We start from the raw sequence: 18,240 nt of genomic DNA, 5'->3' as shown, positions 1-18,240 counted from the left end.
TGTTGGCGCAAAGCGGGCTTTGGATATAACTTATGCTGATTTATCGCTTTAGCCTCGAATCAACCATGGCCAATATCGATTTGAGATATATATTTGGAGTCTAAGATTAACAGTGTTTTCGAGGCATTTTCATGATAAAGAAGCACTAAGCTGATTCAATTATTCGCCGCCAGTAAATCCTTTTTAAGATCGAGGGATTAAGACGTGCGGTATAAAGCGGGCCGCTAGCTTGCACTGACTCACTGTCTTAAGATTTAAATCAATCGGAGCCATAATAGAACTGATAGATATACCTGGGGTCTAAAAGCAATACTGATTCTGATGCATCTTATGACAAAGAACTGACACCAGGTATAAGAACATAATTACAACCATTGTTCATCTTGGTTGCATATTTTCACCATGCACAAACTTTGGAGATTGCAGCAGGATACATATCAGGATTGCAATTACCAAAGCCACCATTTGACTGAGCTAAATGAATGAATATTTAAGACTGTTCTGGAAAAAGGTTACACTTTGATCTCAGTTACATGCCCCTTCCAGGGTTTTGATATTTTTACTTTTTGTTTGTCGTTATTAGCACGGTGCTCAACGTACCTGAGCCGCAGCCAGGTGAGGCGTAGTGTGATCCTCCTACCCAAAAGTTAAGCGGATGATGGGCCTGAATAAGAGCCCTGGATGTACATGATAAGACATCTTTGGTGAAATGGAATGTACACACCCACAGTTGGTTGCACTTCATTTTGTACTGACTTAAATTTTATAATGTCTGTTTGTTGTCTTTGTCTGTTTTTTCAACTCAATCTGTTTAGCAAAGAGGAGGACGAGTACCTGTCAAGGGACATCTATTTAATCTAATAACACGTAAAGTAATCCTTTTATTTTTATTTCTCTTTTTGGTGAAGCAGTAGCGAGATGTGGTCCTGATGAATGCAGTAGGGCACCTGTTTGTGTCCATAGTCTGCAGAAACATGTCATGTCGACCGTTAAGAACTAAGTAGTAGTTATTTGTTAAATCTACTACATCCTTGCACTGATATTTTAGCTTTGGAAACATAGGTGATACCTATAAAGTTTTTTCTCTCCTAGTTCTCCAATTTTATATTCCCGCCCGTTATTTGCACACCTTTTTTTGTCAATTTACACGCACTGCTTTCTCAGCTGTCAGGTCAGGTTACTAGCCTTATACCTTTAAACACACTAGGGTATCCACTGTTGAGTTCCTAAGTGGTTATAGGATTCTCCTCCTCGGTGTGAGGAGGCCCAGATGATGACAAGGGCGGAACCGATCGACAACTGATGGGTACTTTTTCACAAGTGTTGAAGTAACCTGCATCACTTATTTTATTTTGGTAGTTCATCCCTTTGCTATTTGAGTTGTGACTTAGACACTGTGCAGCAGATAGTTCAGATAGACCCACAGTCACTTTTGAGGTAATATGCTTGAAATGATGTCGCTTTGACAATTGATATATTTAAATAAAGTATATTTATTCACAGAAGATATAGAGACAAGGTGTATCAAACGAGCCTGGGTCTAAACTGTCTCTTCTGGAATCTGGAACCCTGGAGAGTTCCCGATTCCAGACACGACATGACAATACCACACATTCCCCTTTGTAAAGAAAAATAAGGTAGCAACTTAACAGAATTATGAAAACACAGCAATTGATAAACAAATTAATATCGATTCAGATAAAGAAAACAACAACTACAATTATGAGATGAAACCCTGTAAATAAAATAAATCAGGTTATCTATAAAGATGATAATCATTAAACCGCTTTGGAGTGAGACATTTCCTCTGTGAACGTTGAACAGTACTAGAGGCAGGACAAGTGGCAATCTTACTTTCAGGAACATTGTGAAGTGACGTTGAACCAGAGAACTTTCTCCAATTACTGGCACTGTTGGAGGACTTAGAGTTGGATGGAATACTAGACTGTGGAACAGTATTCTTAGGCCACAACCACATCGGGATTTTTACTACCTTGGACATGCTCCACACATTACCATCAGAAAGTTCTAGAACTTGCCGACCAACACGTTTGACCATCAAGGGATCTGAATAACGTGACTCTCCTGACCTGACCAATCTTCCCTTTTTGACTCGAACCCAATCATTGACATTAAACAGGGAAGAATTGCCATCATTAGAATCACTACCTATAACTTTTTCCGAGTCAAGTAATCTCATCCATGGTTGGCTCATGTTGGAGACACATCTCCTCCCTCTCATTTTTTCAAAAGGAGAGAGATCACCCATGCTTCTAGGTGTATTTCTATAACACCATAAAATTTCACTTATGGTTTGCTTACAATCACCACCACTTCGTAACGCTAATTGGAGACCCTCTTTAAACACCCTGATCCATCTCTCTACTATGCCATTACTATTAGGATAATAGACTGAAACACGTTTGTGTCTAATACCATGACACGCTAAAAATTCCTTCATTTCCAGAGAAACAAACTGTACCCCATTATCAGTTGTAATTGATTCAGGGAAACTTTCTCTTTCAAATACTTCATTTAAAAACTTGATCACAACCCCTGATGTGATGTTAGAGACCATCTTTACCTCCGGCCATTGGGACAATTGGTCAACCAAAATTATGGCATACATCATACTTTTATTGAATGACATGGGCCCTGCAATGTCTAAAGATACACTCTCCCAAACCCGTGAAGGTCTAGAAACAGGGAGACGTTCATACGCAACATGTTTCTGAGATTTGTCACTCAAACAACAATCCATACACTCCCTGACATACCTTTCTATGCACTTATCCATCCCTGGCCACCAAAATTCGCTTCTAATTCTTCTTTTCATGGATGTCATTCCAGGGTGACCTTCATGAGCCATCTCCAAAATCTTGGACTGTAATTCAACAGGCACTACTAATTGGAAGCCTCTGAACAATATCCCTTCAACTACAGATAACTCTTGGGCTACATGATAGAAAGTTCGAACACTATCAGTTAACAAGTCTTTGCGTGGCCATTGAGTTTTCACAAAACCACAAATCTCATTCAAAATAGAGTCATTAGTACATGCCAATTTCCACGTGTCCTCACGGATACAACCTTTAGAAATTTCACAAATTGACACTACATTGTCCTCATCATTGTCCACCTCAACTACATTGTCATCAGGTACCGGTAATCTGGACAAACAGTCAGCTAACACATTTCTAACACCAGGAATATATTCAACTTTAAAGTGAAAATCTTGAAGCTTGTATTGCCATCTGGCTATCCTTGAAGTCGCTTTTCCACAACCTTTGGTTGTAAATAAATCCACCAGTGGACGATGGTCAGACCAAAGTTTAAAAACAGTACCATATACATACTTGCGGAAATATTCTATACCCCACCAGCAAGCTAGGGCTTCTTTTTCCAATGTGGAGTATTTACATTCTGCATCTCTCAAAGGCCTTGAAGCAAACCCAATCGTTACCATTTGTCCTTTCTGGCGTTGCATTAATACTGCACCAATTCCTACATTGCTGGCATCGGTAACGATGACAGAACTATGAGCAGTGTTAAAAGTTGCTCAAGCAGGTGCAGAAGCTATACATTGTTTCAATAAAACACATTCTTTTTTACAATTTTCATCCCAAAGGAAATGAACATTTTTCTTCATTAAGTTTCTCATATGTACAGTTTTATCAGAAAACAGGGGAATAAATTTCGAATAATACTCGGCAAGCCCCAAGAATGACCTGAGCTGGTCTTTATCCTCAGGGTTGGGAGCTGATTCAATGGCTTTGATCAAATTTAATTTTGGAGAAATGCCATCTTTATTGATGGTATGTCCCAAGTAATCAACAGAGGATACACCAAATTTACACTTTTCCTTTGTTAGAGTTAGACCACTATCTTGTAGCACACATAGCAAGTCATATAGTATTTCAGAATGTTCAGATGAATTAGATGCAAATATCAAAATGTCGTCTTGAAAGTATAAGACGTTATTAAAATCTTTAAAAAGAGTGTGCATCACTCTTTGAAACACAGAAGATGCCGATATTAGGCCAAAGGGCATTCTCTTGTACCTGAACGCACCTTCTGACGTGATGAAAGATGTTAAATGTCTACTGTCTTTGTGTAATGCAATTTGATGGTAAGCATTGGATAAATCTAGAGTGGAAAAAACGGATGCCCCTTTCAATTTTGTAAACATTTCATTTATATTGGGCAAAGGATGCCTATCTACCCATACGTTCTCATTTAAATCCCTCAAATCTACACAAAGTCTTACTTTGCCGTTGGGCTTGTGAGCCACAACGACCGGGGACAACCAAACCGAAGATTCTATTTCTTCGATAATATCTAATTCACATAATCAGCCTTTACTGAATCTCTTAAATGTAAAGGTACGTTCCTTACTTTATGAACTCTTGGTATAGCATCATCTCTGAGAATTATTTTATGCTCAAAATTTTTCAAGAGACCTAAAGCAGAAGTGGTAAACACAGAGGGAATTTTTTTTTCACATTCATGACTAAGATCAGCTTCCACATTCATGACTAGATCTGAATACCCAAGTACCTGATCTGGATGGTTGGGATCTAATTTTATCATTAAGTCCCTTTGTTGAGGCCACTCCAATAAACATGAACCATCCTTTGCTACGTAAACCTTGGAATTAATGGTTTTCCCTTTAAAACTTAGTGATGTTGTAAAGTAACCAAGGATGTCAATGGGCTTTTTCCCATATCCTAGCAATTTTACATCAGGAGGAGATCATTTTAAACCTGGAAATTCCTTTATCCATTCTTCACCTATGAGAGTGCGTTTTGCACCTGAGTCTGCCATGACATTGATGTTCTTTCCCCCAATATCCACAGTGCAGTATGGAGAATCTTTCTCACATTCATTAATTTCATACACAGCAAAAAGAAATTCTTCCTCTAAACTGTCATCATCTATCTCGTTAACCTCCTCATTAGGACCTTTTCTTTGTATAAAACTTTTACCTTTAAATTTGTTCCTATTTTTACACATTTTACTAAAATGACCTTTTAATCTACAATATCTGCAAAATTGTCCAATAGCAGGACATTTTCTATCATTCGCTAGATGGTCAGGATTCCCACATTTGAAACATGCATATTCCCTCCTCTCTTGGAATGGTTGATTCTTGCTTTTATACGAATTTCTTTCTTCAAGGTTGGATTTTTTAACAATATTCACTTCAGCAGATTTTTTTTCTGTAAGTTCTTTTACACCCAGATTCATGCTTTCGAAACGATGTGCAATGTCTAATGCTTTGTCCAAAGTCAAATCCTCCGTGTCCAAAAGTTTCCCTTGAAGTTTGATATTCGCAACTTTATGAACCATTTGATCACGCAACATTTGATCATGAAAGGTCGAATAATTGCACTTGGACGCTAAAATTCTTAAGCCATTTATAAACGAGTCAATTGATTCACCTGGTAGTTGACCCCTACTTAAGAACTTATGTCGCGATACCACCACATTAACTTTCTTAATATATTGTTTGTCCAACTGTGCAATCGCTTCCTCAAAAACATCTATGGCTTGCTCAGAAGATGTCACATCGCGTGTGTCAACTGGTAAATGACTTAGGACATGCCTTCCTTCAGCGCCTAAACAGTGCTTTAAAATAGCCAATTTTCTTTTATCGGTGTAGTCCTCACCTCCAATGGCCTCAATGTATGCACAAAAACCTTCTTTCCATCTTTTCCATTCCAAAATGGGTTCACCGGGATTTGGTAGAAAAGGTGGAGGAGCAGTGAAACCTTCCATTTTATAATTATACTCTTAAGATAGCTACAGGTGAAGTATTCTTGCCCCCCAAAAATTATTATTTTTTTTTTTTTTCTACTTTACTTCCTGTATTTCTCCGTTATTGTCTCTTAAAATTGTCTAGATTTTCTGTTGAATGTTTTTGTAGTCTTTTTCAGGGTTTTTATGACTATTTCCGTTATGTTCGTTCAGTATCCCGCATTTTCAGTGATGTGTGATTGAAATTGGCCCAAAAGATGGCCGCCGCGCGTCGAGATGCGTGATGACGCGTTAAAACGTCACACGCATGCGCATTAGCTCTCGTTCTGCCAGTCACTCGCGCTGAAGATGCGCTGTCACCTTCTCGCGCTCTCATGCGCCTTCTCACGTTTTCTCGCGTTGATGGTCTCAAAAGTGCTCAAATTGAATGAAATTGTCCACTTTACTCACAGATGGGCTTCAAACGTCGGGATTTTCACCGTCTTCACTCCGCTCCCGTCCGTGGCATGGAACAGCCTTCCCTCATGACAACGGAAGATTACACGTGATCCTCCCTGAGCAGCGCCTTCACCAGGTTGCAGGTAGGGACTCCAGGCTCGATAAGTTCTTTTTCCAGACGTCGCCAGTGAAATGATGTCGCTTTGACAATTGATATATTTAAATAAAGTATATTTATTCACAGAAGATATAGAGACAAGGTGTATCAAACGAGCCTGGGTCTAAACTGTCTCTTCTGGAATCTGGAACCCTGGAGAGTTCCCGATTCCAGACACGACATGACAATACCACAATGCTCTTTACAAATACACATAACGTAACATACCAACATAACAAGAACACTAAAATTAAAAACAACTACTGTGTTTACCCAACAAGCAAATCATTCCAGACAATCAATTTCAAGGTGGCTGTAAAACAAATAGGATAGAGTTATAGGGTTGATCTACCCTCGTTCATCTACAGCTAGTAACTTCCTAGCCCTCTATGTAAAATGTGTAATTTCCTAATTGTGGGTAAAGAGAGCCACCTGGCATACAAGTCATAGCTATCCTAGGGTAGCCAAACGGAACACTTCCAAGACAGTGGCATCAGGAGCTCGGGAAGCACCTTGTCGGTAGTTTTGGTTTTTCTAAGTTTAAATCGAGTGGAGTCTCTGCTGGAAATGTTGGTAAGGAAAAAGAATATGAAAGCACTTCTGACAAGGAGGCTACGTTTTTTATTTAAAGAATAAATATAGTGGTGCAACACTAACCTGACCTCCAGTGCTGAGGGCCTGCAGAAGTGATGTGGGTCACCTCTACCTTTCTACCAATACCCGACTCCAGAAATGTAATCGAGGTCAACGTCAGTAGAAAGGGGTAAGAGGAAGAAAGGGAGAAGGGAAGAAATGCATACCTTCTTTACACGCTATTGCTTGTCAGTCGCCCAGTAGTCGATAGTGTGCTACCGCCTATTTTCGTCTCTCTGAACCATCCTGTAAATGCAGGTGCCGCTGAGAACCTGCATTTACAGGATGGTGATCAATAGGGTATATAATATACCTAATTTTCAATGATCATAACTCCTCGAAGTACTACTTTTGACCTGATTCCGACCCAAACTTTCCCCTGACAGTGCCAGACACTCACATTCCACCGTCGCTGATATTTTGCGTCACCCCAGGGACTCAAGCACTTGCTTACTAATAATCCTGGCATGAGTGTGGTGCTCTATATCACACCCACACCACAATGAATGATAACAAATGTTATGTGTCACAAGATATATACGCTCTTAGTTGTAATACTAGAATACTTTGTGATATCAGAAAATATGTTCCCTTTCAGTAAATGCAAAACTATCATGTGCCTGTCCCTATACAATCTGGGGGTAAAGACCCCTGATCATTTAATAAACCTGTTTAATTAAACAGAGGGTACGTTACAGCCTTCTGTCTATTAGTGCTAATAATAGTCACTCTTTGGAAGAATTGCTAATGATTTAAAAAACAAGGTATGTTTCAGTAAATGACAATTTGTAATCAGGAACCCAAAGACACCTGCTTATTTCTCCAAATTACTGTCAAAACGTTGGCAGGCTCACTGTGGTTCTCTACATCAGCGTGCCCCCCCCTCCCTCCCCCATTGTCCACAGTCTATACTGGATATGCTCACCAGAATCTGAAGTTAGACTAAATATTGATAAATATCAGTATAGTGCAGTCTTTCTTTCTTGTGCAAAACGCACACTAATCTTGTTAATTCTTCTTGCTTTTTTTCTGTCTTTCTAGGCAGACGCACGGGGTTCCAGCAAGAAGCTACTCTCCAGAATAAATAGCTATGTACTATGGTTTGAGGCACAAGGAACAAGGGATTGAAGTCACAGGAGACATAAATTACAGGCAAGTTCTTCTTAAGAGTCCGTAAGCAAAGCAAGGATACTAGCTAGGACATTGCTTAAATTGTGACCGCACCCAAGATAACTGCTGCATCTCACCAGACTGTCTTTCAGAGGGATCTTGCAAAAATGTGACCATACTGGAATACACTATCTACTTGAGGTGGAATGATGAGCAGAATGGGGCTCCCGGTGGTGGCTTTCAGTTAGAGGTCCACCCCCAGGATATTTTGGGCGAGTGGTGCATACCAGGCCTGGAGGGTGAGGGTGGGGGGATTAAGGCTTAATTGATCAATTTATGGGCAGGGTTGGGGTCTTGATAGCAGTTAGGCCCCACTCTGCAGGACAGCACAGAGTTAATCATGTTGCGGTCCTGCAAGTACCTAAACACAGGTTTCCTAGGTTTGGTATGTGTAGTGTTTTTTCTGGCGGAGGGTGAGACAAGCCTTTCCATACATTAGTCTGCAGTAGGGGTGGTTAAGTTTGAGCGGAAAGGTGGACAAGTGCGTAGCAGTGCCGGAGGTCCTGGGGTCCTCTGTGAGGCAGGCAGAGATAACCTGATCAGGCCTTGTGCTTGATCAGGCGTGGGTCAACATGTCGAGGCTGAAAAGGCGGAGTCCGTACCTGTATTTAGAAGCATGACTGTGAAGAGTCAGGCGCAGCGCATGACCGAGCTCGTGATGCCAAGGCCAGAGGAAGGAGAGTGGCGAGCTGTGGAAGAGTAAGCAAGGGGTGGTGCATAGTACCATCATGGCAACAGCCTTCCAGATCACCCTGTAACTCCGCCTGCAATGAAAAAGTAAAACATTAAAAAGTTCTAGCCATATTCCTTTACGCCGACACGCTGGGTAAGCGGTAGGGTGGGAGATAGCGTGTCAACTCCCGAGGCATCCACGGCGCGTCCGGTGCATCAAAGAGGCAGGGAAAATGGCGAGGGGGACTTAAGTACCCCTCACCCTGCCTGGTGCACCGGACGTGACGTAGCGCCCCACGACCCCCAAAAAGACTCCTCCTCTCGCCACCCCCCCCCTTGGGGACAAGAAAGGGGGGGTTAGGGGGGCGGGGGGGAAGCCCAATGGCACTAGGGGGCCACCCTCTTGAGCGGCCCCCTGTGGAGGCCTCGGGCAGCCACATAGTACCATCATGGCAACAGGCCCCCACCCCTCTTAGCATGCATCCCGCAAATAAATACACTCAACACAAGTGTTAACTTGGGAAAAACTGCTGCAGGTTTATTACATACAATGTTAGCTTACGGGCGATTCAAGGGCAGGCAGCATTCTCGCCACCTGCCCGCCTGATGAGCCAAGCAGCACCGTGGCGAACCATCTATGTACTGCCCCTTCTGGTAATCCCTTCCAGGATCACATGACCATTGGTCCCTTGTACTTATGCCCCTTCCGGGGCGGAGCGTAGCTAGGCAAGCCCCCGGTTGCTCAGGCATACAACCGTCCGAAGGACTAACGGGGCGCCGACACAGGTTCCAGGAACCTCCCATGAGCCCCCTGGGGTTAGGCTCTGGCACCCCTATGTGCCACGCTGAGGTACCCTTCTGTACCCATATGCTTCCAGATCACCCTGTAACTCCGCCACAGCCCTGGAGGCGGCCACCGTCGCCGCCAGGGCCCCCCACTACACCGCTCTTGTCTTTTACCTGCAACCCTTCTGCTCTAAAGCATCCTGCAAGTCCAACAGGAAAATGTCCATCCCTACTGGTGATAGGTGGACCCCATCAGCTTCATAATATCCTTTGACCCTCTCCTTGATCCTTTCGTGTCTAATGAAACCGAGGCCCCTCTGCTCAGTGAATTTGCGCATGGAGCTGTTAACGCGTCTCCTGGAACGCTCCACCGCCTCGCAGGATTTCGCCCCGTGCCACACCCTACGCGGCACAATCTCTGACCACCAGAGCTCACACTGCCACATACGCTTGTTGACCTCCCCCAAATCGGATTTCATCATTTGCAGCAGTAAAGTTCTCCCAGAGGTAGTGAGGTTGTTGCCCCCCAGATGTATCTCCAAACAACTGGGTGGGGCTCCCAGCATAGCTAGCGAGTGCTCAAGTCTGTTCATGAGGCTGTTCCATCGCATTCCCGGGTAACCCAACCACTCAAACTTTGTCTGTGAAAATCCACGCATCCGGTTCCTGATCGATGCCCAACGGGCTAACCTGGAGATGACCGAGTGCCCAATGACCCACACTCTGGACCCTGATAAAACAAAGGACACATTTCAACTCAGTATTTTTATTATTACCTACATCATGCATTGCACAAACACTGCAAAACACAGCAAACCATATTATCACACAACATTGCAAGCTACATTCTAGAACACAGACGCCTTCAAGAATGAATATAGCATTTGTAACATTGGGACTCCCAGCGTCCCACTTTCTTCACACCTGACGGTTCCATGCCTGATTTATATGCAGAGGTAGCGGCCCCAATCCTGAATGAATGGCTGGAATATTTTTTGCCCGAGCGAATGATGCCAGCCCTGGACAAGCACGCCCCCATTATACGCTCCATCTGATACTTAGTTAAAGGCCCCCGGTCTGCATGGATCAATAAATAGTCAGGTGCCACTGGGCGCAGCACTATGTACTCCCTGACCTTGGAGACTGGGCAGTACCTGGGGTCACCCAATGGCCTTAACAGCACCTCTACGCCCGTCCCTGCCTGATCTAATTTTGAGATTTCCTGAGGTGGATAGTCAACCTGTCCTCCAAACCGATATCCGCTATACATAAGGCATCCGCTGAACTGTCAGTTTTCGAGCGCGCCACTAGCTCACTAATGTGGAAGACTCCAAAAAAGGCCAAGCAGAGTGCAGCTGCAAACAGGGAAGCCTCAAAGGGCGAGTGGGTGACAACTCCTAGGACATCCAGCATGGCCTGTAGTGTGGTAAAGTCAATGGGGGACCTGCTGTCTGGAACCATAGGCTCCTATATGGCCACCCTTTCAAGGCCACCCTGATAACAAAGGACTTAGCTGAGTCCTGCCCCCCCCTTCAACCTAGCATCATGGCTGGCTGCCGCCAAATGTACACAAACCCAGGAGAGGGTTTTTTCCTGTTTCTTTGCCCAAACCACAAAAGCCTGTACTTTGCCCTCCATTGGTATCTCAGATAATCCCAAAGCATCCACCGCTTTGTTGAACAAAGTCAGCTGGGCCAAATAACGTTTCCTAGTACCTGGGGCCAAGGACCGCTCCCCCAGTGCTCTCAACTCTTGTTCCACTCCAAGATTCGCCAGAGGGTTAACGGGAAGGGGTCATCTCTGCTCTCGCCTGCGGCCATGCCTCCCGGAAACTGTGCCACTGAAAACGAGAGAGAGCGTCAGCTGCCACGTTCTTGACCCCCTCAATATGTCTAGCCCTACACTCGATGTTGCAGCGCAGGCTCCTCTGGCTAGCTCCCTTAGCAAGCACAGCACCAGCGGGCACTTGGCTGTCTGCCCATTGATGGCCTGTGCCACCGCCATGTTGTCAGACCAGAATAGGACCTTTCTGTCTGACAGGATCTCTGGCCAAAGGTGGAGTGCGATGACGATGGGGAACAGCTCCAGGACAGTGATCTTGGACGTAATGCCGCACTTACGCCAGGCGTTGGGCCACTCCTGTGCACACCATCACTCACCCAGGATTGCCCCAAAGCCCTCCCTCTCCGATGCATCAGTGAACAAGCTAAGCTCAGGACTGTCAACCCATGGAGCCGTCCAGATAACTGTGCCATTGAAATGAGACAGGAACTCACCCCACATGGACAGGTCCTTCTTCAGACCTAGTGACAGCTTAACAAAGGGATGCTTCTTGGAAACCTTAGCAGTGGACCTGGCCAATCTCCAGGCAAAAACCCTCCCCACCGGAATGATTCTGGCTGCGAAGTTAAGTTTGCCCAAGAGGCTCTGGAGGACACCTAGAGGCGCCTTGTCTTTCCCCAGCAGTGACCGGATGTACTGTTGCAATGCCTGCACCTTCCGGCAGGGAGTCTCAACACACCCATCACCGTGTCCAACTCAATGCGCAGAAAAGTGAGAACCTGCGGAGGGCCTTCCGTCTTGCCAGGTGCTAACGGCACCCCCAGGTATCGGGCCAAATCCTGAAAGCATTGTAGTTGCCTGCTGCACTCCTGCGTACCAACTCCCCCGATGAACAGGAAATTGTCAAAGTAGTGGGTCACCCCCTCAACGTTAATCTTTTATGAGAGTGCCCACTGCAGGATTGAGCTGAAAGCTTCAAAGAAAGCACAAGACACCGCATAGCCCATGAGCATGCACCTGTCTTAAAAGAAGTCCCCTTGACACTTGAAACCAAGAAGGTGCTGGCTCTCTGGGTGGACTGGCAGTAGTCAGAATGCTGACTCTATGTCAGCCTTGGCCAACCACGCTCCCTTCCCTGCCCTCCTAACCATGTCGACAGCCATGTCAAGGAAACAGTATCAGACCGAGCATGAGCCCTCCTCCAGCCGGAAGTTCACTGAGTCACCCTCCGGGTAGGACAGATGCTGGATCAACCTGAAGGCCCCTGGCTCCTTCTTAGGGACCACACCCAAGGAAGAGACCATAACGTTCGGAAGAGGGGGTTGCTGAAAGGGGCCCGCCACCCTCCCCAGGGCCACTATCTTCCTAACCTTGGCTCCTATCACCTCTGGGTGATCCCTAGTCGACCTGAGGTTCTCAGAATCCCTGTCAACCATTGGCCCCTGATAAGGAATTTTGAATGCTTCCAAGAACACTTGCGCTAACACAGTTCTGTCCTTAGCATTAGGGTACTCCTGTAGCAGAGGTAGCAAGTTTGGAATGTCAATCGGTGACGGGCCTTTGGCCAGGAGAGTACCGGGAAGCGCACCAGGAGAGGGATTGCAACGGTGGCCATATTAGCGGGAGGGGGACGTGCAGGGGTAGCCAGGGTGGAGAAGGGGGTTGGGGGGGGAACTAGCCGGGTCGGCCGGTCAGAGAGCCTACTTGTCTTGTCTAGCAGAACCCGTGGAAGGCTCGCGCTTGTCACATGCGGTGGCGGGGTGTGTACCGCCACACTTGCTGCAGGTGTGAGAGAATCTACAAGCCTTCCCCCAGGAGCATGTCCGCCCATTATAAAGCCTGCACGTCCCATTAAAGGGTCTTCTAGTTCCTTGCTTCTGCCCCCAGTCATGGCCTCCCCGAAAGGGCTGCCTAAACTGACCCTTCTTGTCCTGCTTCTGTCCCTTGCTCGTCTCCCCCTTCTTATAGTTAGTAGTAGCCTTCTCGCCGGACGCCACCCTACCCTTGCCCATGTGCTGCATTCAAAGACCCTCTTCCATCTGGTCCCACCCCAGTTCTGGGCACATGGCCATCTTCTTCCTAAATTCACAATCGTACTTGTACCAACCCATGCCCCGTTGGTCTCAGCCTCGTTGGTGATGATGCTTGCATATTGAAACAGACCCGGTCCGTGTTCTGGGTATCGCTCCATCACTACCACTGCCAGGATGGCAAAGGCCAGTCCCCATGTCCTAATTTATTTCTCAGGCCATGCCTGAAAGCGCACTTTCTTATCCTCATCCTTGCCGCCCATTTTCCTGGTATCTAGACCCTATGCCCCATGCATTAGTAATGTAAAAATATCAATGAACTTCCTCCGTCATATCCCTTCCTTGGCTGCAAGTGGCACCGTCCTGACAACAGGGGGGGCAAAAGTCACTAGTGGCCCAGGCGCCGCGAGCGCCGTCTGCATCGCTGCTGTGGGAGTGGTATTGCTCCGTGCTGGGAGTGCAGGTGGGGGTATCGCAGCTGAGGCACTTAACAGGGGTGGGGAAGACACTGTTGTGGATGGCTAGACAGACTGTGACCTCTGCTGGCAGCCTAAGTCACTTGTAGTTCCCCCTGTCGCTTCACCCCTTGAAAGGGTGATTTGTGAACTCAGGCCTTCCTGTATCCCAACTGAATCTTCCCCTCCACCAAACACCTGCGTGATAGATGGGCCATCCTGTGCCTGAACTGGTGAAGCTGATGCCACAACCCCCACGCCACTATTCGTGCTGGCGACCCCACTGGTGTTGCTGGCAGCCCGGAGGCCAGCTCTGACTTCAGCCATAAAGTTTGATAACGTGTCTGTTAGCTTACCAAGGTCCTCACATGTGGCAAATGTCGACGATGGCGAAGCGCAGGCTAGGTGTAACGCTGGTCCGATTGCGGGGGATGGAGAGGCAACGACCGGTACGACTGTTGCACGTGAATGTTCCATGGTCCGACTCTTAGCTGGCAGTGGGTCTGCTGGGAAGTCTTTTACTGTGGGCCTGCGAACCCTTTTAGACCTGGTGGGGCCTGTCTTTTCCACGGGCTCCTGCCCCGTCGGCGGGACAGACATGGCAATTCCGGAGTTACCCAGACAGTGAGCTTTCAATAGCACAGTGGCTCACGCCACTCCTTTAACCCTGACCATTTCCATAACAGCTGCCAGTTGCGCATCCTGGGAGGTTCCTGGCAGGGAATCCTCCATCTGGGACATCTGCGAGAAAAGCGGGGGGATCCCTGGCTAATCATATTAATCGTCTCAGACTCAGTTCACCTGAAAAAGAAATGGAACTGTAAGCCAACGACCTAGCTGAAGGCGGAGATCCGACCTTCCTGACCCCCCTCGCTTGCACAGTCCCATCCCCCACACCATACTTACTTCACAGTTTGTTGCTACGATTTATCTTACGACCCTTTCGTTGATGAGGGGGGGGAGTGATGGACGTCACGCTTCCACTGACCCTTCCTGCAGAAGGCGGAGAGAGAATTATTAACACCTCAACTTTTTGGTAACTGCCGAGCCCAGGCACGGCTAAAACTTGGCCCGGCCGTCATGACCCATCCCCCCCGTTGAGACTCTATGTGTCCTACCTTGTCGTGATCGGTTACACATCACCCCAACCATGTGTATTACCTCAGAACACGACTCCTGTCAATGTGCCTGTGCTGAAACCTACGCCTCAAGGACATCAGACGGCAAGTAATGGGACTGTAAAGGAAAGACAGCGCAGTGTGAACAAGGCTATACCCACCATTAAAACGTGGGTCCCCCGGTATCATTCCTTTTTAAATTGCCAACCATACGCCGGCATACTGATACCCCGTCCAGTTCCACCACCACCAATAGTATCACCTACTAAATGTCCCCTCTAATGCATAGTGAAGCAGGGAAGACTTCTACCTCTTACGTGGCACACACTGTATTGTTGAGGATCCCCCAGGCCTGCCTCGCCCGCCTCCCCACCTGCTAGTTCGTGTCCGTGCGGCCCTAGGAAGGAGGAGTAAAAAATTCTTCTTTCCTGCAACCTGCATAAATTAAAGAAATTGCATTAATAACCTTAAACACCTTCGTGGCGCTGACCCTTGCTTGGTTGTGCAAAAGCGTTAGGTCCCAATTCTAGCATAATACAGAAACAACTGCCCTGCCACCAACATGCCATTTCACAAGTATTAACAAGGCTAGCACCGTGCTTTTCCTGTATTCATTTCCCGCCTATTTTACCTGATGCAGGGCCTGTGTGAGTAGGGCTTTGAATGTTTATATTAATGTACAATTCTGTCCTTAGCACAAACAAGCCTAGAAGTTGGGGGTGATCCCACCACCACTACCCCAGCAATGACTGTGACGCATGAAAGTAAATCTTACGATGGTAACTCCTCATAGAGCTAGAAGACAGCTGCAAATTGCGGCTGTCCGAAGCCCCGCATGGGGGGCCCCGTCCTAGGGCGTATGAGTGCCCCTGACTTTACTGTGTTACGGCGGGTGCCCGCCCTGCCGTTACCACCCGTGCCGCGAGGGAGCCTACACCTCCTTGATGCTGCCGGTTGAACTTGCGCTGCCGCCTGTTTGTTGGCCGGTCACGCCGACGGAAGCGGAAGTGTGGCCCGAGCGTCTGGTTCACATATTGAATGTTACGGGGCTCCCCAAGGCGAGTGGGAGCCCCGCGCTGACTGTTGGAGCGCCATCGATCCTTTTTTAGCACCTCAACATTAAAAACGCCATAGCAGAACATGCCGCTGCCCGTCCGCCCCCGCATCGTGGATGGGGTTCGCATTCCAGATACTAGACATGGCCAACAGCCGGAGATGTCGGGAATCAAACTCAGGCATCCTGCATCCCAAGCATACGCACTAACACTGAGCTACATCCCATAAGCCAGTGCTCACGGTGAGTCGAACTTATTTCATGAACGCCGCAATTATTTGGTGTAAGCGGGATGGCCATACCACTTGTGGAGCTGGGGCGGGGAGCGGTGTGGAGAGCTGGTGCTAATACCTTCGGCGCAGCCCTTGCAGAAGCGTGGGGTGCTGGTCAAACGGGGTCAACGCTTGCCCCATCTCGACCCTCATGGGGCCATGCCCAAAGTCTTTGCGGAACGCTCGTTCGCCGGCCAGGGGGATGCAAGCAATGAGCCCGTGGCCAAGCACTGGCACCCTCCGCCATCTTCAGATCCCGTCCCCGCCATGCCCCGATGCAGGCCCAAAATGGCGTGCAGGCCCCTAGTCCCGGCCCCCCCCACTGTGCCCGCCCAGGGGCGCCCCCCCTAGGGCAGCACGCTGCCCCCTAAAGGCTGTGAGGAAAGGGGGCCGCGACCCTTCATTCCACCCCCCATCGCCTTGCCCGCCAGCACAACACATTGGGACCCCCCACGCTCCTGACCGCACGTGCACCATGGGGGGGTGGCTGGGGTTCAAATGCACCCCGGCTATCGTGACCTGGAGTCCCGGCTCAAGGCCTTCCGCACCCACTCTAATATTCATCGATATGGGCTTCAACATGCCCCTCTGCCTGGACGCCCGCCCCACTGTGGAATGCAATCGCAACACTCCCGCAGTTTTATCTTGCCATCGGGGGTGGCTAGCCCCCCCGCCTGGAGCCGCAATGCGCTGTACGTCCCCTATAGGGAAGCATGCCTTTTTTTCAGCCACCTGCTCGACTCCACACAGGGCTGCTACCCACCCACGTTCCTACCTAAAGGCGAGCCCGGGATCGGGACCACCGAGTGCATGGTCCGGGGGGGTGTGGGAATGAGAGGGCGCACTCACCGGCAGTCTGCAAGCTCCTCAGCGGCACTCGGATGGCTGCAAAATCACAAAGCAGATAGCGTGTCCACTCCCGAGGCATCCACGGCACATCAGGTGCATCAGAAAGGCAGGGAAAATGGCGAGGGGGGCTTAATTACCCCCCACCTTGCCTGGTGCACCGGACGTGAAGTAGCGCCCCACGACCCCCGAAGAGACTCATACTTTCGCCATGGCCACCCGCTCGACTTCCAACCCGACCCCGGGGCTGCTACCCACGCAAGTTCCTACCTAAAGGCGAGCCCAGGATCGGGACCTCCGAGTGCATGGTCCGAGGGGGTGTGGGAGGGAGAGGGCGCACTCACCGGCAGTCTGGAAGCTCCTCAGCAGCAATCGGATGGCTGCAAAATCACGAAGCAGATAGCGTGTCCACTCCTGAGGCATCCACGGTGCATCCGGTGCATCAAAGAGGCAGGGAAAATGGTGAGGGGGACTTAAGTACCCCTCACCTTGCCTGGTGCACCAGACATGACGTAGCGCCCCACGACCCCCGAGGAGCTCCTCCTCTCGCCATCCCCCCTTGGGGACAAGAAAGGGGGGGCTAGGGGGCGGGGGGAACTACAAGTTATTACCATTTTATGATTTGGCTTTTTCGCACTTCGAGAAAGCAGTGGGGTGACGCTCCTCCACCCTAGTGGAGGAGCCGTCCCTGCCTTTGAGTGCTGGCCATACACCCACCCCACATCCATCCAACACAGGCATCACCGGTCAGGTGACCATTCCAATAAAAGAGCCTGAGTGCATTTGCTTGAGGCCAGTTCTAGATACTGTAAGCATGTGTGTGTGTCCGTTATTCATCAAGGAAGTTAGGCCTAGGGCCCACGACTTTACATTGCCGATGAGCGGGTCTGCCCTGCATGCTATAACGCTTCAACTGCCATGTTGGGGGAGGAAAGCATCAGCTCTGCCACTGTAGCCCGCCCGGTGGAGTGGGCATATCGCTCCTAAAAGAAGGGAAACCATCTCCTGGATGTGGAAGGGGAGAGAGAAGAGACCGATTATCTCCTATACCTGTTTGCACTGCCTGTCTC

This window comes from Lissotriton helveticus, chromosome 4_1 (genome assembly GCF_964261635.1).
Source record: "Lissotriton helveticus chromosome 4_1, aLisHel1.1, whole genome shotgun sequence".
In the NCBI taxonomy this organism is placed as follows: domain Eukaryota; kingdom Metazoa; phylum Chordata; class Amphibia; order Caudata; family Salamandridae; genus Lissotriton; species Lissotriton helveticus.
This window is presented reverse-complemented; position numbering follows the sequence as displayed.